This window comes from Schistocerca serialis, chromosome 1 (genome assembly GCF_023864345.2).
Source record: "Schistocerca serialis cubense isolate TAMUIC-IGC-003099 chromosome 1, iqSchSeri2.2, whole genome shotgun sequence".
In the NCBI taxonomy this organism is placed as follows: domain Eukaryota; kingdom Metazoa; phylum Arthropoda; class Insecta; order Orthoptera; family Acrididae; genus Schistocerca; species Schistocerca serialis.
In genome coordinates, this window is record NC_064638.1 from 896,592,177 (window position 1) to 896,614,803 (window position 22,627).

Here is a 22,627-nt window from a genome sequence, read left to right on the forward strand (position 1 = left end):
GCAAGGGGAAACTACAGCCGTAATTTTTCCCGAGGGCATGCAGCTTTACTGTATGATTACATGATGATGGCGTCCTCTTGGGTAAAATATTCCGGAGGTAAAATAGTCCCCCATTCGGATCTCCGGGCGGGGACTACTCAAGAGGATGTCGTTATCAGGAGAAAGAAAACTGGCTTTCTACGGATCGGAGCGTGGAATGTCAGATCCCTTAATCGGGCAGGTAGGTTAGAAAATTTAAAAAGGGAAATGGATAGGTTGAAGTTAGATATAGTGGGAATTAGTGAAGTTCGGTGGCAGGAGGAGCAAGACTTCTGGTCAGGTGACTACAGGGTTATAAACACAAAATCAAATAGTGGTAATGCAGGAGTAGGTTTAATAATGAATAGGAAAATAGGAATGCGGGTAAGCTACTACAAACAGCATAGTGAACGCATTATTGTGGCCAAGATAGATACGAAGCCCACACCTACTACAGTAGTACAAGTTTATATGCCAACTAGCTCTGCAGATGACGAAGAAATTGAAGAAATGTATGATGAAATAAAAGAAATTATTCAGATTGTGAAGGGAGACGAAAATTTAATAGTCATGGGTGACTGGAATTCGAGTGTAGGAAAAGGGAGAGAAGGAAACATAGTAGGTGAATATGGATTGGGGGACAGAAATGAAAGAGGAAGCCGCCTGGTAGAATTTTGCACAGAGCACAACATAATCATAACTAACACTTGGTTTAAGAATCATGAAAGAAGGTTGTATACATGGAAGAACCCTGGAGATACTAAAAGGTATCAGATAGATTATATAATGGTAAGACAGAGATTTAGGAACCAGGTTTTAAATTGTAAGACATTTCCAGGGGCAGATGTGGACTCTGACCACAATCTATTGGTTATGACCTGTAGATTAAAACTGAAGAAACTGCAAAAAGGTGGGAATTTAAGGAGGTGGGACCTGGATAAACTAAAAGAACCAGAGGTTGTACAGAGATTCAGGGAGAGCATAAGGGAGCAATTGACAGGAATGGGGGAAATAAATACAGTAGAAGAAGAATGGGTAGCTTTGAGGGATGAAGTAGTGAAGGCAGCAGAGGATCAAGTAGGTAAAAAGACGAGGGCTAGTAGAAATCCTTGGGTAACAGAAGAAATATTGAATTTAATTGATGAAAGGAGAAAATATAAAAATGCAGTAAGTGAAACAGGCAAAAAGGAATACAAACGTCTCAAAAATGAGATCGACAGGAAGTGCAAAATGGCTAAGCAGGGATGGCTAGAGGACAAATGTAAGGATGTAGAGGCCTATCTCACTAGGGGTAAGATAGATACCGCCTACAGGAAAATTAAAGACACCTTTGGAGATAAGAGATCGACTTGTATGAATATCAAGAGCTCAGATGGAAACCCAGTTCTAAGCAAAGAAGGGAAAGCAGAAAGGTGGAAGGAGTATATAGAGGGTCTATACAAGGGCAATGTACTTGAGGACAATATTATGGAAATGGAAGAGGATGTAGATGAAGATGAAATGGGAGATATGATACTGCGTGAAGAGTTTGACAGAGCACTGAAAGACCTGAGTCGAAACAAGGCCCCCGGAGTAGACAATATTCCATTGGAACTACTGACGGCCGTGGGAGAGCCAGTCCTGACAAAACTCTACCATCTGGTGAGCAAGATGTATGAAACAGGCGAAATACCCTCAGACTTCAAGAAGAATATAATAATTCCAATCCCAAAGAAAGCAGGTGTTGACAGATGTGAAAATTACCGAACTATCAGCTTAATAAGTCACAGCTGCAAAATACTAACACGAATTCTTTACAGACGAATGGAAAAACTAGTAGAAGCCAACCTCGGGGAAGATCAGTTTGGATTCCGTAGAAACACTGGAACACGTGAAGCAATACTGACCTTACGAGTTATCTTAGAAGAAAGATTAAGGAAAGGCAAACCTACGTTTCTAGCATTTGTAGACTTAGAGAAAGCTTTTGACAATGTTGACTGGAATACTCTCTTTCAAATTCTAAAGGTGGCAGGGGTAAAATACAGGGAGCGAAAGGCTATTTACAATTTGTACAGAAACCAGATGGCAGTTGTAAGGGTCGAGGGACATGAAAGGGAAGCAATGGTTGGGAAGGGAGTAAGACAGGGTTGTAGCCTCTCCCCGATGTTGTTCAATGTGTATATTGAGCAAGCAGTAAAGGAAACAAAAGAAAAATTCGGAGTAGGTATTAAAATTCATGGAGAAGAAGTAAAAACTTTGAGGTTCGCCGATGACATTGTAATTCTGTCAGAGACAGCAAAGGACTTGGAAGAGCAGTTGAATGGAATGGACAGTGTCTTGAAAGGAGGATATAAGATGAACATCAACAAAAGCAAAACAAGGATAATGGAATGTAGTCTAATTAAGTCTGGTGATGCTGAGGGAATTAGATTAGGAAATGAGGCACTTAAAGTAGTAAAGGAGTTTTGCTATTTGGGGAGCAAAATAACTGATGATGGTCGAAGTAGAGAGGATATAAAATGTAGGCTGGCAATGGCAAGGAAAGCGTTTCTGAAGAAGAGAAATTTGTTAACATCCAGTATTGAATTAAGTGTCAGGAAGTCATTTCTGAAAGTATTCGTATGGAGTGTAGCCATGTATGGAAGTGAAACATGGACGATAAATAGTTTGGACAAGAAGAGAATAGAAGCTTTCGAAATGTGGTGCTACAGAAGAATGCTGAAGATTAGATGGGTAGATCACATAACTAATGAGGAAGTATTGAATAGGATTGGGGAGAAGAGAAGTTTGTGGCACAACTTGACCAGAAGAAGGGATCGGTTGGTAGGACATGTTCTGAGGCATCAAGGGATCAGCAATTTAGTATTGGAGGGCAGCGTGGAGGGTAAAAGTCGTAGAGGGAGACCAAGAGATGAATACACTAAGCAGATTCAGAAGGATGTAGGTTGCAGTAGGTACTGGGAGATGAAAAAGCTTGCACAGGATAGAGTAGCATGGAGAGCTGCATCAAACCAGTCTCAGGACTGAAGACCACAACAACAACATGTACATCGATTGCAGCAACAACGAAAATGGGGATTTTCTGTCCATTTACCTTACAATTGTGTAGTCGCAATTTCAGTTCACTGGAGGTTGGTTGTGAAGTGATTGCGCTGTGTGTGTGTGTGTGTGTGTGTGTGTGCGTGAGAGAGAGAGAGAGAGAGAGAGAGAGAGAGAGAGAGAGAGAGAGAGAAAGAGAGAAAGAGAGAGTGTGTGGATGTGTATTTTACCGTACAGATTATTCTAGCATACAGATCTGTTAGTATTATGTTTGAGGGTGAAAACCATTCTCTTAATAGTTAGGGCATCTAAATAAACTCTCATATCTTAACGTAGAAGACTGTGCATATCCATTTATGGAGGGTTTTTGCTTTGATGTGTACACTTGTGTGTGGAATACACACATAAAAATAAATAGAAATGGCGATTATATACTGATAGATACTGCAACTCATGGTCTTGGAGGGTCATGAGGAAGGCGCTCACTTTTTCAGCCGTGGATTTACACGTTATGTTGCCATGTTGGCACATGCAGTGTCGGTGTGTCACACCATTCAATCCACTTCTCAGTTAGTACTGTAAGATATATAATATGTGTGTAACTCAGGTGGTGACAATGTGTAAATACACATCGTATCAGCGTGTTGGACTTCTCAATGTCGCAAAATAACACAGCGCCCAACTAGCGTTGGAGGGTGTACAATACAGAGTCCGCCAGTGGAATGTATACACTCTTTGTTAGGCTCTATCGAGATATCGATATTGTCGTTCGATTTGAGTTACGAGTGCGTTGTAGGGGGTCTTTGGCTCAACAGCATTTAGTATTTTGATCTCGGTATTGAGATAACAAGATGGCTGGAGCACACTTGGCATTCGAAAAACGAAAATGTAATGTGAAGTGGTTTTTCAAGTTTTATAATGCCGTTGAAGCGCAACGTCAGTGGAAGCGGAGTCTGAACCCGCCTCACAATTAAAAGCATCATTGGCAAGTTTGAATTGAATGGAATGATTTGTGATATTCTCAAAGGAAGATCAAGATGACAGCGTACAGCTACGTGTCCTGCTTCGTCGGCTCTCGTGTTGGAAACGTTTACTAATTCTCCAGAGAAGTCTGCTACCCAATGCGCACGTGAAGTATGGGTTGACAGTATAAGTGTACGAAGAATTCTGAAAGCTGCAAAGTAGAATGTTTACATTCCATGATTACTGCACGTGATTAATAATGACGATGCTGAACGCGAATGCAGTTTTACGAATGGTATCAACAACTGATGACGAACAATTTGTAACGTAGGTAGTGTGGAGTGACGAGGCACAATTTAAAATTATTGGAACCGTGAACCGGCATAACAGTGTGTACTGGGAACCTGAAAATCCGCATGTTTATGTGGATAATGCGGTCAGTCTACCAGGGGTTCATGTGTGGTGTGGACTATCATCTATGGGCTTAGTAGGACCCTTTTTCTTTGATGCTACTGTCACTGGAGAAGTGTACCTGGAAATGTTACGCACAACAATTTTGTCAGGTATACGTGCGCTTTATGCAGCTGATGAAGAGGTATTCTACCAACAGGACGGGGCGCCACTACACTGCCACCTAGCCATACGAGCTTTCCTGGATGACAATTTTCCGGGGCACTGGATTGGACGAAGAGCGCCGATTGAATTCCCTCCACCGTCAGCAGATCTAACATCTATGGTCAAACTTTTGAGGAACTGTGAAAGATAACATCTATCGACGTAAGTCAAGCACGCTGTAGGAACTTCGCCAGGAGATTACAGCCACATGTAGAACGATATCCGCTGTAACATTGACTGACGTAGTTGCGGCGACCGCTCGTCGTTCTGTTATGTGTTTAGCTGCAAACGGTGAACGTTTTGGACATGTACAGTAACCATGTGCTAAATTTAAGGTTGTACAACATATATGATCAACTATTAAATGTAAAATAACTAATACTTTTCGTTTCTTAAAGTGTGTATACATTTTCTGGCGGACTCTGTATATCACTAAAATAAGATACTGAAGTGTGCATACACAGACAGTGTAAAAGCAACGTAACACGACCTTAACAGCCCGATAGTAATGTCACTGTTCTTTGATAAATAATTCAAAGCAGATTTCCTGAGTTCCAGCAGTTCCCTTGACTAACACTTTCCGCTATTGTATAAACTGTGCATCGACGTCATTCTTTTATATTGTTCAGGTACCTTACCTTGGCAATTTTTTAACTCTGCTCCACACTACAGCGAATGACAGAATTCATATCATTGGAATAATCTGTTGCAACAAATATCCTCACCCATTTGTTACAACAAGTACCAATACCCAGTGCTCTAACTATAGAGCGCTGTACTGGAATGGACAGCATACTGCCGGAAAGCAGTGGAGCCTTTTCATCCTCTCAATAATGCGAAGTGCAAACAGCAAAAAATAATAGCACTGATGCACTGGAATTATAATTTGGGGGGGGGGGGGGGGGAGTGAGCTGGCACGCCATTGGTTGAGACATTAGTCTACAGGGGCACCGCAGTGATTGGTAGCCAGCACAGTGGTGCAGACGTTATACGGCTGGTCGGCCTCCTACTACCCTCCCTCTCCTTTCCCTGCCTGTCCCTGGGGTACCTAGATGGGTGTCGCTAGTGGCCTTGAATGAGAGATGCACAATTACGTATGCTATACTACGACACCTCTACACTTTTTTGGTGGTGTTCATGCTAACCAGAACATACGCTGATACTCTGCTAGAATTCCCCATGAGAAACCTCTGAAATAATTATTTGGCTTAGTAGCTAATCCTGGAGAAAACCAGGGTGAACTTGATGTCTAACAATAATTTTCGGAGCCTTTTTAGGGGTAGCCCTCCGAGTATTTTAATATAAGGGTCACATGGTGTCGGGTGTCTCGTTGAAGTGAAATTACATTCCGTTTGATTTTTTAACTCCACCTATCTTTGTATCTATATCGGACCGAAAACTTCCGCTCAATAGAGTAAAAGTCGACTGTATGTCCGTTTAGAAATAGTTCCGTTCACTCACGTTGTTGGCTGTTCACAACAATACTGCTCACTTCATCCTTCACCCTCAAGCTTACAAATAACACTGTTCGAGTCTGTCTCGAGATTCCGGTTAGTACTGACACACAGTGGCATGGATGAGTTCACTGATGATACATTGGTCGATACGCACGTCGTGTATGTTGAGTTCTTCCAGTGTTTCATCTGGGGATTAATACATTATTCTGTGTTTTGGCGATTACTGTATCGGAGGTTTTTTCATAGAAAAAAGGTAACTGTAGTAGCAAAGCATATAAATCAAAATTATATTGTTACTGTGTTTCCACCCATCCAAGGCCACGTGATCCTTGTATTAAAATAAACAGAAAATATCCCTGAACTAGTTCCAAAATTCGAATTCACTCAGTATTAAGTGGTTCCAGAAAAACAGACGACGTAGACTCTTTATTTTGCCACAAAGTTTTTGCGTAGCAGTTATCACTGGCGACAGCACTTCGCCCTGGAACATTTCCCAACGTACCTTACTGGGTGATAGAGTGCTGTGTGACAAAAGGAAGCGCGTCGCGACCCATCTGTTGCAGCTGTCGTTGCCGATCCAGCGGAATAATGTGGTGACGTGCCTGCGTTTATCGACAGGTAGAGACGAAAGAGGAAAGAACAGAGGTCGCAAAGGTTCCACCGTAATTCTGCCACAGAGAACCAGACAATTCATGGCGGCGCTTTTTAGTTCTTGTTCTCTTGTGGTGTGTCGCCGGTTTTTGAATATGTTTCATCACGTGCATGCGGAGCAGACAACAGCAGTGGTGTGAAAGGTAAAGAGCAATGCACAGTACTCATCGAAAACACGCTCCTAACTGAAACGATAATGAACTTTTAAGCCCTTCCCTATGTCAGGTGAAGTAAGTGTCCTACAATTTTCAGTAGCAGGTGCATCAGACGACTTACACGTAAAGATAGAGAGTCTTTTAATTTGCTGGGGGGTGGGGGTGGGTTGAGTAGATACATTGGAGAACTTACATTGAAAGTATTGAAGTTATAGTCAGTATTTCACATATAAATATTCGGAATTCCTAGTCAAGCTGGTTATTGAACATTTGAATAATAAGAAGGTTCCTATATGGTAAAGAATCTTGACAGAGTAAGTTGATTATACTTAATGTTCAATTACAATTTTGAAACGGAACCAATTTTCTGGCATGATTCCCCCATAGTGGAAACTGACTAAGTAATTTTAGTGACCATGCATCCACAGGGGCCACGGGGATTTCATTGAAAAGTTTCTGAAGGAAAGAGTTCAATAAGTTTTAACCAGGAATATTCAGCTGAGGGACTGAAGTATAAGGCCACAAAGCATATTCCTAACTGAAAATGAAATTTGTAGGCAAACCACAAGTATCGTAAATTTGAATTGTTTTGCAACGAATTTTCAACATCCTACATTTCACACAAAACATAAAGTACGCACTTTATGCAACGAAATTTTTATTAATGTTTAAGATTATTTTTATTAATGTTAAATAAATTTTCATATATAGCTGGTGGCAATAGTGTTGTTTGTACCGTTGTGTAGTTTCTAATTAATGTGAAACTAGAATGAGAAAATAAGAAACAGATACTAAGTGCCACCCAAACACAATTATGACCTATCCCAACTCGACATTTGATGTTCGCGGTAAAAAAGTATATTTCAGTAACTTTACAATGACGAAGTTATGAATATGTTTGCATGAACTGTTGTTTAGAGTAACAAATTCTTCATTGGAGTCATGTGAGGCCACCATTTTCTTCGAGTCACATCGAAGGAGACCGCAGTTTCTTATTTTTCCCCAGTTAGTAGATGCCTTCCAAAATCTATTGCCCAAATACGTAGGCGGAAGGTAAATATCAACCCTAAAACACAAGCACTTAACAAAACTACTAGATCAGGCTTGAAACATGTACTTAACAAAACTACTAGATTTCATGCCTGAAGTGAACAGAGGATGTACTTAATGAAAATGATGATAACAAACATGTATAGAGAGACATAGTCTTAGCTTCAAAGAAAGGAAACAATTTAGTGCATTGGCAGGACTAATACCAATTGTCGTGGAAGGGTATTACGATCTTCTTAACGTTATTTACAGGATAGGCAACTCCATATGGACGATTACAGTTAATCTCAAATACCAAGAAGTAATAATCAATGGCGTAGTTATTTAACGATACCGAAAATAACACAATGAAGACTTCTTCCTACTTTTCATTGAGAAGGTGAGAGCTTGAATGCTATCGATGTTCAAGGATGTGTCAGTCACAAATGGGTATCACCATATACTTGGGCACATGATTCTAAATCGTTCACAGAGGTATGCTGATTTTCGTTACAATTTGAACCAATATGTGCTGCGGGAAGCTACCGTATATACAAACGTGGCTTAAAAGTGATACTACGTACAAGAAACGAAAGTGATGGGCGTAAAATGCATATATTAACTTAAGAACATGCAGTGATTTAACAATATATATGAAAAAGCGTATTGAAACAACAGATCTCCATTATACAGAGTCCCATGCGCGGCTACACAGATATAATGCCGCAAACACCCAGGCAGTGTAGCCAGTCAAAAATGGTTTTCTGTACTTTGGGAGAAAGTAGCGGACTGACGAAAGGCGCGGTTGTCCGCTTGTGAAATAAGTCGGCGCAAGTAGCCAAAGTGTTTCATTATAAAACATGACTAATACGAATTGATCAAAACTGTAATTTTCAGACTACTAGCGGTACATCACCGTTAAAAATAATAAGTGTCATTTTACCTTGAACGGCAACACAATTCATTCGACTAAGCAATGTAATTAAATAATCATTTGATATTTATTGAAGGTATCACACGCTACCTTTCCAGTCGAAGAAGAGGAATGACTATGATTTCATATTCTCATCATTGGTGGTGGAGAACGCTGTTCGCAAGTATGGATGCGCCATTAATCACTGTCTCTGCAGAGTTGTAGAAATCACGGGAATCTAAACCTGACTGAATGTGTACCTATTCAGCCTGCAAACGTCTCCAATATCTTGACCACTCGAACACCCTCCTAGGGATTCCAGGTCGATTCTGCCGTTTACTTCAGTTGTTACGTAATCGTCCCACACGGTTCTAGCTGGAAGCTGTCACTACCGTGGACGCAAAATAAGCTTAGAATTCTGGACGTGACCTGATAGAGCCTGTCATGCTAACATGTAGACCATAGAGTATTCAAAATGGGAACTGTGACTGCAAAGTACAAGGTCCCAGAAGTAGCACCTGGCTGTAGGGATCAGCCATAATTAGTAACAACAGAGATTTCTAATAACGACTAAGGCACATCGCACAATAACTATTTCCGAAATCTCTCGTTCAGTAAGCTCTACAGTGAGATTATTGATGCGCCAACTACTGTCTTACGATGTAACATCTGCAGTAGCATCTCAGCAGAATATTTCCTGTTCGGCAATAAACAGAAACTAAAATGACACGATAAAACGAACGAGCCCCTTATAGTGGCCTATTTATTTGTAGAAGAGTTTGAGGACACGATACTGGACACGGCAGGCCTCAAACCAACGCTCTACTGTAGAAAGACAAATTTGTGGTGGAGCTTCACGGAAAGGCTGAGTTGCTGCGGGTTTTGAAACATCTGAATTCCATCCAAGCAAGTAGGCAACTTATCGTGGGTTATTGAAAGAGATGACTACCTCCCGTTTATGGGAATTTTCGTTCGTCACAAAGGGGGTGGTACACGTACTATACTGCACACTCATGCTCTCGAATCTATATTTACATGTGAGCAGTTGCCGTCATCGTTCAGAAACCTCTTGTGTCCTTAACTATATTGCTTCCTAAACTTAAGTGTGTTGGGCACACAGCGTCTACTGGATAAATTCACACGCATGAAGAACATCTTGAAAGCGAAAGGATATCCCCAGCAACAGATTCTCAAGGCATTTAACTATGCAGGTACGCGATCAGGAACACGAGGATGGGTCTTTCAACTCTGATTCTGTCTAATAACGTAGCTTCTTCCTCAATGATAAGCCGGAACCTCGAGAAATGCCGTGTCTACTCCTACATCTACACGATTGCTCTGCAGTTCCCAATTAAGTGCCTGGAAGGGGGTTCATCAAACCACGTTCACGCTATTTCTCTACCGTTCCACTGTCGAACAACGCGCGGGAAAACCGAACATTTAAATATTTCCGTATGGCCTCTGATTTTTTTCTTTGTTATGATGATCACGAGGAGAAAGTTGGTGTCTGAAATTTCGTGAGAAGGTCCTCTCGCAATGGAAAAACAGAAAAAAACCCTTATTTTCATTATTGCCACCCTAATTCGCGTATCATATCCGTGGCACCATCTCCCTTATTTGTGATAATACAAAACGAGCTGCCCTTCTTTGAACTTTTACGTCTGTCAGTCCTATCTGATACAGACCCCACACCACACAGCAACGTGGTCTTCCACCCTTCTATGAAATCCGCTACCTCACCGGTCCTCTGAAGAATGACGTATTGCTGCTAAAGATGGAAATTTCCTTGTGAATGTTGTGACAGTTTATAAAGTGTCCAAATAATACGAACCGTTCGATGAGAGATGCATTAAGCACTGCTTATACGTGTACACGCTGGAGCCAGTCACGTTAACATTGACGGAACATTCGATTGAAATGGGTCACTCTGTGGACTGCAGTGACGTGACATGATAATTAAATCAAGACGCTAAGCTGTCGACAGGCGTTGATATACATCAACGTGGACAGTTGAAAATGTGTGCCCCGACCGGAACTCCAACCCGGGATCTCCTGCTTACATGTCAGACGCTCTAACCACCGAGGGCATAGAGGATAGCGCGACTACAGGCATTTATTCCTTACATGATCTCCGTGAGACTCACATTCCCAACTTACTGTCCACACACTACATTCGTAGTGCCCCTGCCCATTACACTCATTACTCGCGGCAGACAATCTTACCGAGTCCCGTAAGAGTTCGGGCAATGCGTGAGCATCCAGCACAGAAGAAGGAGGTCAATGGCCGGTTAGACTTAACTATATGGAGATGGTATCTGTTGTTCCGGACACGTCCGAAGGCACAGATATCATCTTCATGCAGTGACGATAGTTGTTTGCTTCCTCTTGTCGTGACTGTGCTGTCGGTAGTGAAGATACATCGAGTAAGATCTCAACTATCTGAGCGCTGTCTCTACCTGCCACAACAGGCGCACATCTAAATTGCAAGTCTCTTCGCTTCCGACCAGCATCTACGGCAAGGACATGCAAGCGCAGTGTATGCGTGGTGCAGCTTACAATGCTGTTCTTGACACACCACCACCACTGACTCGACGCTGGCCAGCGTTGCTGCCAACACCGCCTCCATCGCAAGAAGCGGCAGAAGCAGGTGCCTGCGCGCCGAAATCTTGCTAGAGACTGCACGCCAGAGAAAACAGCTCCATGCCGCTCCACTCAGACCGCCGTCCGCGCCGATGCTGCACTCAGTCGTCCCAGAGCAGCCACTATGGTCAGTGAGGACTTACTGCCCTCGTCGCCTCTGTTTCTGCCGTCCTTGACAGGGTGCCTCACCTTGCCGAGTTGCTTCAGGAAGCCTGAAATGCAGCGTTGTCGACTACCGAGAGTGCTAAGACGGCTGCACTCCAGCCGGTGCTATGAGCACGTTCCGAACACCGTCGACGCCGGAAGCCAACTACATCAGGAAACCAGCAACCATCGAGCTGTCAGCACAGCTGCTTGCCTGAAGAGCCAACTACCTGAGAAGGCCACAAGACCAGCCTCCTGTGTCAATGACCAGTAGATCGCCAGCTAGGGTGAAATGATGAGCGAGTTGCGGCAAACAAGGAAGCTATCGCAACACGGGGGAACGACTGAGAGAAGCATAATGACGTCGTGGAAGCCGAGAGATACCATCACACTAGCGACAAAGCAGAGTCGGCCACGTCGAAAATCGACCTGTCGTGCCTTGTTTTTGCGTGCGCTTGTCTTTGCCTGAAGGGCGTCCACGGGCGGCTTCTAGGAAGTCTCTGGCGAGCTCGTTCTCTCCCAGACATCCCGCAGAGAAGGCAGGCGGTTCTTAGCTGGAAAGCTCGTAGAGCGTGCGGAGCACCTGTCGGTCCCGTAGTCAGCTGCATCGCAGGAAGAGGGGCCTTTTCCACTGCAGCCTAAAGACAATTATAGTCTACGTGCCTCCGTGGCATGGCAAGCTGCCTGTTTACTTCTCTCCATTAATAGCCAGTGAAAGGCTCAAGCTGTTCTTACGTTTTTGCAGTGCAGCAGTATGTTGCAACTGCAATTTCGACATGTTGTACCAGCCGACTGGTTTGTAAGATGCGCAAACTTGGGTAATGTTCGTTAACTGGGCGCACCTCTGAGAGAAGCCGATACCCGCTAATCATCTGGCTACTTAAATCATTTGATTTCTTGACAAAGTCCAACCTCTCCTGGTAAAACTTGGTTCTTATTACATGCTTGCTGTTTATTGCGTGGGTCCTTTGGTGAGACAAGTGAGTAAGGACATACAATGAGATATTCGGTAAATTTTTGCTACTGTGAAGGGAGAAAAGTTTGATGTGATGTATCATACATTGAAATAATGTTATTTCGTGAGGCATGACAGGCAGATGGTTCTTAACACAACAGCGAATGTTGCCTGACAGTAAGGAATTTATGTACCAAGTTTGAATCAAATAGATGCAGTGATTTAGGACGAGATATTGAACATACATACACTCATACGTACATATGTATACATACTCGCGTATATACATAGATCCATTTTTGTAACATGTATGGATTAATGAATACAATATATTGAGCATTATTTCGGTCTCTTTGCAACCTAAGAAATGGAGAAAACCGAAAATTTAATTAAATAAAGTTTCCACATAGGCACTCGAACCCAAGACCATGGAGTTATCGTTATGCACTCTTTTAGCTACGCCATCCGCTGCCTGAATACTAAGCTAATATAAATGGTTCATCTCTCGCATGATCCGCGCCAAAAATAGTATTTTTTCTAAACGCTTGACAGTCTGGAACTCGAACTTCCGTATCTTTCGTCTGTGGCCGAGCGCTGCATACACCGTAAATGACGGTGATGACGAACAGGTGCTGTCTCCTGGTGAGGTATTAAGTATCACACTTCCCGACAGTGGTTACACCCTACATGCTCATGTAAGTATTTAAATTACCTTTCATTTTCCCACTGAATATTCCCGTTACTGCACGGCTTTAAACTACCGTCCTGTAACAGTTCACGGTGGTGATAACAACTGGTTAAATAATGATACATCCTGTTAACGAATGTTTATAAGAATGACGATGCCGAATTCCCCACAGATTTCGTGTTTAACTATGTACATGATGCGCGGATAGACCGATACACATTCACTATTCCCCTACCATTCCGCGGAAAGTTTCCAAAACATTTTATCAACATCTACAAACTGTTGATGTATTTTGGTGCGACGCGACAGCATACGGCCGTTCCACGCGAAACCAGAACAACGCCTTCCTCTTCTTACACAAAGGTGCGTGAACGGCAGCGCTTGCGTACTGTTGACCGAAACATTTAGACAATGCCTCCAGTAGGTAAAGGCTCTCAGCCAGTGCTGCTCCAGAGAACCAGCGATGCGTTACCGATCCTTGACTACGTCATACCACTATCGATTCTAGTGCTCCGTACAGAAATCGTAGCAAACGACAATTTTATGAAAGGGAAACCTGTGTATACATGTGGCTGATGCGACACAGATGACGGTCTGCTGGTCCTCAGAGAGTAATTTTGGATTTTATGAGATTAGATTAGATTAGATTAATTATTCATTCCATGTACACATAAAAGAGGGAATCCTCCTGGGTGTGGAACATGTCAGATAAACACATTACAAATATGTAATTAGAAAAATTTAGTTTCATTAATTTTAATGATCCTCGAGCACACCTCCATTCATAGACGTATCAATTCATTATGAGTGCAAGGATACCCAAACTACGTATTGGATAGTGACTAGTAACAAGTGTACCCGTGAATGTATTATAGTTAGAATGTCAACCAGCTTTATACAATTGTTTCTCTATTTGAAGTACGAGAAAAAAACTTGCAAACCAGCGACTATTGACTACACATCTGAAGAATTAGAAAAACCCATATAAATTCCGTCTGCTCTCGGGGACCCTATGTCGTAACACGCTGCACACCTGCTGCCTACGGTATCTAACTAAATTCCCTTTACAGACTTTGAGGACTTGTAGTGTGGACACTATAGCATCTCCGTAAGCGTACTGTTCTCTCACTACAAGCAAAATACCACAACACACATTGTTCTCTGACTCCTGCTGCTTGTCGTCTGGGTACACTCACGAGTAGGACTCTAAGAGACGACAACAGCGACAACAGACGTCAGGACATATTCGGTACGTCCTTACCCTGCTGCAGTACACGCGATCACCTACACGCATTACCCGCGCAAGTAGGTCTGCCTCCGATGCCACAACGGTCTCATAAATCATGTGACTCCAGAGGCTGCAGTCTAGCGGGTTCAAGTCAAGGAGAACGTGCAGCCCAAGCTATAGAGCCGTCACGACCTATCAACTGTTGCCAAAATCGTTGGACCAGAGGATATCTGACTGCACGTGAAAAATGAGTTGGTGGCCACGGTGGTGGAATCACGTGTTCTGAGTCATTTGCAGTGGCACATTTATCAAGAGCCCATGAAATACACCGTCAAGGAAACGCAAGTAAGTGCCACACTTGAGAGGTCGCTGAAGGACGTATGGCCCAACCACACGTCCACCCAGGAACTCCGCACAAATCTTCTGACCGAGTCGTTTCTGAAACTCATGACAGCACGCAGCATACAGTTTTTCATCAGCCTACACGTGACTCTTCTGGGACTTGGTGCTCCCCGATACACACGATCGGACAGCGGAGGAGTGGTACTCAAGCGTCAACTTTAGGTTACAATATCTCCGGATGTAATTAACATTTTACAATGCAACAAACGGCACTGATTACGTATTTGTTTATATGTTCAGATGTGCTAACAAAACTAACGGGGTTCCATTTAAAAAAACGTAGGTTTGTGTTAAAAAACATACTTCCGTGCATTTTTTTATGGTTTGTATTAACCAATTACACTAGCCCCTCTCCTCACGTTCGGTCTGTGGAATCGATTCGTCAGTATTTGATGTGGTTTACGAAATATATCCAGCGGTAATGTTAGGTGACTCACCCTGTATATATCATTATCGTTACTGATACTGTGATCTATCGATCAGCAACGTTGACGCTCATTTTGGACAGTCTGGCCGTGGCGACAACACAGAATAGCTGTTCTGAGAAATTCTTGAGCCGAGCGCAAGTGCAGGTATGCAGTTGTATCTAAAATTTGATTGCCGCCAGAAGGGACAGAGCACGGGCGATGCTGGAGTGTGGGGGCCCGTGTGGACGTCGGGACACGTGACCGCTGGGGCAGCACCGAGCGAACAAGGAGCAACACTGGAGACAATACCATGCACGATGCAGAACAGGAAGTACACCACAGAACACAGTAGCCGGTGTCTGCCCGAGAGAGAGCATGATGTGTGGTGTGGTTGCCTCATCAAGCTGAGGGTTACGGGCCTAACTACCAGTTCTGTTGTTCCATAACTGGTGATGATCCGTCAAATTCCGTTTCCTGTAGAGGCAACTGTGTTCACAAGGTGTCGGATTCTCTGCTGTTTGGCTTGACTGTTAGCCTAGACAAGTTCAAGTATGCGAGTGTAGAGTGTGCCTCGAGTATTTTGGTAGGCTGTGCGATCGTGTGTAGGTCATTCGGGTTAACATGCTCCAGGAGCCCCTAAGGCTCCGAGCTGTTAACTTGTTACCCCTTCCGTGATAATTTGGCCAGTCATTACGGCCGTGACTTACTTCAGTGCTAAATTGTTTCACTACTGTTTCTTACGCTTGCTGAAGTTAAATAATTGCTTTATTGGTGTTCGATTCTCGTGGGACACGTTGCTGAAACTTTTGGTGTAAGTGATTGTATCATTATGATATTAAGTTCATTGTGTTCCTTTCACTGTTACAGAACCTGCTTGTACATTATGTCTCATAAGGTGGCTCTGCACGGGGAGTGGCACAAGGGTGCATTTTATTTGGGTGCTGATAAAGAAGACTGACATATGTCTGTTACGAGGGAACCAACGTCACCTTCATGACCAAGTGCCACTCGATGTTTGTCTACCGGGCTGAGTACAGGAGCAGGTACCTTTTCAACCATTCACTTTATTTAATGTTTATTTCATGTGATGTTGTGATGTAAGCTTGAGGTTTTGGTAATTGTGATGTCTGGCCAGATTACTAGAAGTTGTACAACTGTGGAGTGGCTTGGTTCTTAAGGATTGTTACCAAGGTTTTATAAATGCCATTTGTCGTCAGTTTAACTAACTGAATCCTTTTCCTGTATCATGGTTTTGCTAATGGTTTACGCTAAATTTTGGAGTAATTGTCTAGCATTTTTGAATGGTGGTAGGAAGGTACTAGACATCGCAGCAGTGGCTGGTTATTTTATGTTGGCGTTAGGAAGTTTCTTTAAAATTTTGAATGCCACATGCCACCAATTCAGGCCAGCTAAAGATTGTGATTTATAAGGATTCTTTGTCAATTCACTTGGGTCTGTAAATAAGTTTTTCTATTATTTGAAAGGCTAAATGTGAAAGGGCGGAGGCTCATACTTCTTTAACGAATTTTGGTGTCTGTTTTTACTATATATTGATGTTAGGTAGTTCAAGAAACAAAGTACGAAAATATTTACATGTTGACATTCAATAAAGGTTTGTAAGTAAAGATTTTAATGGTAATGCGCAGTGCAATACCTCCTACGAGCCTTTGTATCCTAGCTACCCTGCGCAACCACACTGGGTCCACATCAGTTACTATTATTTATATGTTTTACGTGTTTCATCAAACCAATGTTCCGTGTTATCTAAGTAATCCTTCAATGTATAGAATTTATTACGTAATAAGAACTTGCTAACTGTCTTTTAAAACAACCTTGTTTTATTAGCCTCTCTAAACACGTTGGTCAATTAAATTGGAGTTTTATTCCTTGATATAAAATGCCGTTTCTATTACAACTTCGAACATGGCTGACGTTTGCAGCAACCGTATACACGAATTTGAAAAATATGTAAAAATCAGGCAACCGGTTGCATAGGTTTTCTATATACCTTGACCAGGTTTCGTCACCTCTAAGTGTGACTTCGTCAGAATGTAAGGTAATTACATGAAGAACATATCGCCAAAGATATGTTCTTCATGTAATTACCTTACATTCTGACGAAGTCACACTTAGAGGTGACGAAACCTGGTCAAGGTATATAGAAAACCTATGCAACCGGTTGCCTGATTTTTACATATTTTTCAAAAAGAAGCTGTTTCTAGGTGTATGTCGAGTCTAGCTCTTGTTCCATGGTCATGGACAGATATGTTCTTGCAGTAATTATCAATGTTATTTCTGGCGTGGACAACGGATTAGTAAACCCAGTGTTTAAATGAAACTTCCTGCCAGATTAAAACGGTGTGCCGGACCGAGACTCGAACTCGGGACCTTTGCCCTTCGCGGGCAAGTGGTAGAGCACTTGCCCGCGAAAGGCAAAGGTCCCGAGTTCGAGTCTCGGTCTGGCACACAGTTTTAATCTGGCAGGAAGTTTCATATCAGCGCACACTCCGCTGCAGAGTGAAAATCTCGTTTCAGTGTTTAAATGTTCACAACGTGCCTATTATTATTATTATTCCCATGGCTCTTCACCACAGCTGTAAATCACATTTGTGCATCTGTTTCCAGGAAAAAATTCCATAGCTAAGAACTGAATGACTAAGTGTACATCTGAAGAGCATGTAACCAAGAAGCACTAGGTCTTACAGACTGACGGAAGGCCACTAAGAGCATAACATTGCAGGCGTACAGGCCGTGGTCGATATATAAAACCACTATCTGACGTTTACTCTATTGTTACGGGAGACATCTTCGGAGGTAAAACGGCAGCTGCCATTTATATATCGGCCACTGCCTCACAGGCCTAATGTTTTAAGTAAAATTCAGAATCCGTTAGTTTAGAGTTTCAAAATCTGCGAACAACTGACCCATTCATCTTTTGACGAAGAATGTACCACGTATCATAACTGCATGTCCTATTAAGTTTTCGATATCAATCTACGTTATGTAACAGAGAATACATAACGTAACATAATGGCTCCCATTGCGACGAATTTGAAATTTGGCTCAAAGAAGAATCTAATCTTCCTATGTAAAGTTATAAAAGCATAGCCACAGGCTCAGTGACGCTTCAAATAGCAATGTGTCGACACATACGAGAAAAAGACAAGAGCTTAGAAATTTGTTAGAGGTGTAAGATGGATTAATGAACTCACAATTGTATCAAATTTCTTCACGATGCTGACGAATACCTTCGTGGACGCGTCGTAAGATGTCAAGCACGTCACACTCCACTTTACCCACATTCCACCCTTTCTTTTGATGCTTCTGTCGACTGAGGTCTGATTGGCGACGCCCAGCATTGAAATCGCGAGGTTTTCTCTTGGAAGGCCGAGGAACACGTTTCAGACTCACCGTCGTCCAGAATGGACACGAAAAGGTCTCAGGGAGTGGCATAAGAGCTTCAATGAAACCACCCCCTTCCCTCGAGGCAGCATTGTCACACATTTTGTTGTTGAAAACGACAGTTTGAGATGAGATTAGCAATATGACGACGGTTTTTACACCCTTTGATACTGCCGACATCCCCCAAACGATTCACACCTTCTCTAACGATATCGTCGGCGAGCAGCCGAACAGAATGGGATCGTACCGCTTTGAAGTGAAGTGAGATCACAATTTTTTCTCTGGTGCACACCATTCGACTTAATTTGTAAACGAATCAGAGAAGCCAAGGGTGCTTATGCATTTTCAGGCCCCGACTTCGCGCCCTCCTGTGACGTGATCACGGAGAGTATCAATAAAACGGAAAAATGTTCCATCTAAGAGCACCCAATTGAGTAATACCTTCGGTGCCTCCCACCCGCCTATTTTGTACGCTTTAAAAATGTACTTGTACAGAGTCAACCTGTGACGGAATCCTCGGCACTTGTACAAGATGGTTGGAGGTTGTTTGGGGAGTAGACCGGACAGCGAGGTCTCATCATATTAGGAGGAGAAGGAAGTCGGCCGTATCCTTTCAGAGGAACCATTACGGCATTTGCCTGGAGCGATTGAGGGAAATAACGGAAAACCTAAATCAGGATAGCCGGACGCGGGGTTGATCCGTCGTCGTCCCGAATGCGAGTCCAGTGTGCTAGCCACTGCGCCACCTCGCCCGGTATTGCACAAGACACGCAACCCCTCGACACTGATTCAGTGTGCCTACCAGCAAGTGCAAGAGCAGCAGCGTAGCCTGCCTGCGGATCCTAGGACTTTCTTCACGAGTTGTCTCTTTACTTTTTAAAGTGCTCAATAAACGTGGGCAGGTGCCACTGACGGTATAGTCAGACTGGGTGATATCGGAGGAACCCTTTGCCCTTTCGTTTTCTTCACGCATGTGTTAAGCGCGCGAAACAGAGGGTCTGAAGAAACATAAGCACATTTTGCTGCTTTGTTTCGCGATCAGATTTCGTCGGATAGTTTTTAACGGTACCAAGTGCTTCCACCCTGTACACCAGAGGAAAAATTGTGCTCGCATTGCCCTCTACACGGGCGCGATCTCGTCCAGTGTAGTTTCTGGGCCACGATCTCCTTAAAAAAGGCTCGAATGGTCCGGAAGGTGTCGTGAGTGTCAAAAGTTGTCACAACCATCGTCCTGGTATTGAAAGTTGTCGTTTTTGACAGTGACTTCCATCGCGGAGGCATCAAATGAAGGGATGAAATGTAGGTAAGACGGGGAGTGACGACCTTCGCATCATATGATACGTCCATAATGGAGTTGGGCAGTATTAAGGTGAAACTTGTTGCCAATGTGATGTAATTTACCCTCCTAACATCTCACACAAACTCCTGGGTTGTGGCTCTTTCTTTGCACACGTCGACATCTTGCTGTTCGAAGCCTCGGTGAGATCGAGGTCGTAGGACGCCACGCTTTTGTACCGTTACACAGGAAGGTTGTAGGCATCTTTGACTCAAATTTCAAACTTATGCGTAGCAATGGGAGACAATTTTGGGGTATAAAATCTGTAATTGTGTTGCGAAGTATACTTTCCCATAAGCGACCGTTCACTACGCATCTGATGGATAGTAGAAATCACTGTATTAACCCTAGGACGCCTGATGGGGAGGGTTCGTTGAACCCACAATTTTTTTATGTGCCCTGCTTTTGCCCGAATAACTTTCATACTACATATTCCCTTTGAGTTATTGTTTCTTGGCTATTTTATGAAACGTTAGTGTCAATATAATTTATAGAAAATTCCTGCTTGAAAGGAAAAAACAATAAACTTATTATGGGTCCAACAACCCCCCCCTCCCCCCCATTAGGCTTCCATGCTATAGAAAATTTCCCTTAGTAGGATTTCGTATTTCTCATTTCTACAACAATGCAAGTTAGTTTCTTGTTGGTTGGTATTCTTGATATTCACAACAATCGGTTTACTTTCAGAGGAAGTGACTGTTGATGTCAGTCAGCTGTTATTTATCTTGTATTAAGAAGTTTGCTGGCCCGCTTCTTCCAAACGTGAGTGTGTTCGAAATTCACTGTACGACCTGTCACTTCCAATAGGAAAAAAGAAGAGAGACCTGGCGGCTTTTCAACATGCCACCAGCAGCCCGCCGCCAGCTTGGCGCTCCGCGGCCACCGCAGGTAGTGGCAGGTTCAGCGGGCACGGCGGCCGTAAGACACGCCGATATTGAGCGGTCGCTGCCTCGATTGCTCAAAACAGCGCGGCCCTTAAAAAATTCACCCAGTCCCGGCTGCTGTGAAATGCATGAACCGCGTGGCTGTCGACACGAGGAGAAATGGGGAGGCCGGACTGAGCCGAACCGAACTGACAGCGCGCCCACCGCAGCGCAGCTCGCCGCAAATAACTCTCCTTTGACGGACCCGCTGAATCTCGTGAATGGCGTTATTAGCTGATAAATATTTATATCCCACTCTGCTTTGATCTGGCTTTCTGAGAGGTAGTTTTATCGACGAAGAAGGGACTGCAATCTGACCCTACAGCTGTACCTTATAGCAAAAGAACGCCTTATTTCAGAGGTTACAATCCGCTCTGCCTCTTTGCAGACGTCGGAGAAACCTGAGCGATCCTCTGACTCTCAGAACAATGAGAATCACTTAGCGCTTTCTTGAAGTATAATTCCAGAGACTTCCCAAAGGAAGCTGGTGATAACTGAAGAACCATAGGTGTAATGTCTGTCATTAAATCAGTTACGAAGCTCCGAAACGCTTGGCTCTGTGACAGTCGACGTGCAGATGAGTTTCTAGGACAAAATAATTCGTAAGACACCTCCAAAAAAGCCATAAAGCAACGACAATTTAATACTATTGTAGAAAATTTGGTTACTGTTATTGGTGCGAGAGAAAGTTCGTTATGTATTTCTTTGTATTATCATAAATTATTTGGTCGGTGAGTGTGGGATGCTACAGAGTATCTACTGTATACACGGTCTTCCGAAACTGTTTCTTGTAGTTAACTCAGGACACAGACAAAAAAATATAATACCAATCCCAAAGATAGCGGGTGTTGACATGTGAAAATTACCGAACTATCAGTTTAATAACCCACGGCGGCAAAATACTAACATGAATTCTGTACAGACGAATGGAAAAACTGGTAGAAGCCGACCTCGGGGAAGATCAGTTTGGAATCCGTAGAAATGCTGGAAAACGTGTGGCAATACTAACCCCACTACTCATCTTAGAAAATAGATTAAGGAAAGGCAAACCTACATTTCTAGCATTTGTGGACTTAGAGAAAGTTTTTGACAATGTTGACTGGAATACTCTCTTTCAAATTCTGATGGTGGTACGGGTAAAATACAGGGAGCAAAAGGCTATTTACAATTTGTACAGAAACCAGATGGCAGTCATAAGAGTCGAGGGGCATGAAAGGGAAGCAGTGGTTGGGAAGGGAGTGAGACAGGGTTGTAGCCTATCCCCGACGTTATTCAATCTCTATATTGAGCAAGCAGTAAAGGAAACAAAGAACAAAAAATTCGGAGTAGGAATTAAAATCCATGGAGAAGAAATAAACTTTGATGTTCGCCGATGACATTGTAATTCTGTCAGAGACAGCAAATGACCTGCAAGAGCAGCTGAACGTAATGGACAGTGTCTTGAAAGGAGGATATAAGCTGAACATCAACAAAAGCAAAACGAGGATAATGAAATGTAGTCGAATTAAATCGGGTAATGTTGCGGGAGTTAGGAAATGAGACGCTAAAAGTAGTAAATGAGTTTTGCTATTTGGGGAGCAAAATAACTGATGATGGTCGAAGTACAGAGGATAAAATGTAGACTGGCAATGGCAAGGAAAGCGTTTCTGAAGAAGAGAAATTTATTAACATCGAGTATAGATT